Source organism: Chrysochloris asiatica, unplaced genomic scaffold, assembly GCF_000296735.1.
Source record: "Chrysochloris asiatica unplaced genomic scaffold, ChrAsi1.0 scaffold00300, whole genome shotgun sequence".
NCBI lineage: Eukaryota > Metazoa > Chordata > Mammalia > Afrosoricida > Chrysochloridae > Chrysochloris > Chrysochloris asiatica.
The window spans coordinates 1,882,484-1,883,656 of NW_006408818.1; the positions used below are offsets into that span (position 1 = coordinate 1,882,484).

A 1,173-nucleotide genomic window follows, 5' to 3' on the forward strand; every position below is an offset into this window, starting at 1 on the left:
TTTTTAAAGTGTTGAAGAGCAAAGATGTGTCAGCTTGAGGACTAAGGTGCGTCTGACCCAAGCCATGATCTTTTCAATAACCTCATATGCATGCAAAAGCTGGACAGTGAATAAGGGAGACCATAAAGAATTGATGCTTTTGAGTTATGGTGTTGGGGGAGAATATTGAAAGTGCCATGGGCTGACAAAAGAACCAATAGATCATTTTTGGAAGAAGTGCAGCCAGAGTGCTCCTTGGAGACCAAGATTGCCAAACTTTGTCTCTCATACTGTCGAGGACCAGCCTCTACAAGGGGGTTAGGTTCACGAAGTTGGGAGATCTGGCGGCGACAGAGATAAAGAAAGAATACACACAAAGACGCTAAGAGAGAGAACACAAAACACCCCGAAACCAGAGTGGATGCAACACTGGCAGGTGGACCCTGGACTACCGGCATCGTGGTCCCTGCAGGCAGTAAAGCACTGCCCTGCAGACCTTAACACATGCCTTGCCAGCTGTAACACCTCGCATGCCTGTCGTAACGCGTGCGGGCTTCGGACTGTGCCCCCAGTTTTATTTCGGGGAAGAGCTTTACACAAAGGAAGGCGGGGTTTATTAAGACGGGGTACAGAAGTGAAATGTGATTAATCGTTCAACACAGGACACAATGATTTACAGGAATCAAATTCTAGAACATACATCACAAATTGTCTTGATAATCTAACCTCCTTAATTTTCCAGAAATTCAAGCAAATTTTTATCGTAATTTTCAGGTTCGAATCCCAGGGTAGCAACTCGGTTTCTCTGGTTTCTCCAGGCTAATTAACATACCTATAGCACCTAATCTTGAATGGGGGAAGGTGAAAAGGACTGGGAGGAGTCCCGCTGTGTCCTCTGCCTGGCTGAGATTTGCAAGAGAAAGCAAGACACCTAGCTGAATGGTTTTGCACCTGGGGGCTATCCCAGAAGGCAGACACCTATTATTCTTAGGACAAAACCCTGGAATCTGCCTTGGGGAAACTTGGCTTTTGGAACTTCCCAGAAAACTTGTTTTTGGAGCTTTTTACAGCCTCAGCTTTGTTGTTGTTGTTAAGTGCCTTTGAGTCGGTTCCGACCCATAGCGACCCTGTACAGGGTTTCCGAGGGTGTAAATCTTTACGGGAGTAGAAAGCCTCATCTTTCTCCCGCGGAGC

At 46.4% G+C, this 1,173-nt stretch overlaps 1 protein-coding gene and 1 pseudogene across 1 annotated transcript in view; both read left to right on the forward strand.

Annotated features, from left to right (window-relative positions):
- Positions 1-1,173, forward strand: part of CDH18 (cadherin 18, type 2) — a 606,534-nt gene that overhangs the window by 464,575 nt on the left and 140,786 nt on the right. The gene's annotated exons all lie outside the window — the stretch shown is intronic.
- The window catches only part of LOC102833367, a 19,667-nt pseudogene continuing 18,894 nt past the window's right edge, over positions 401-1,173 (forward strand).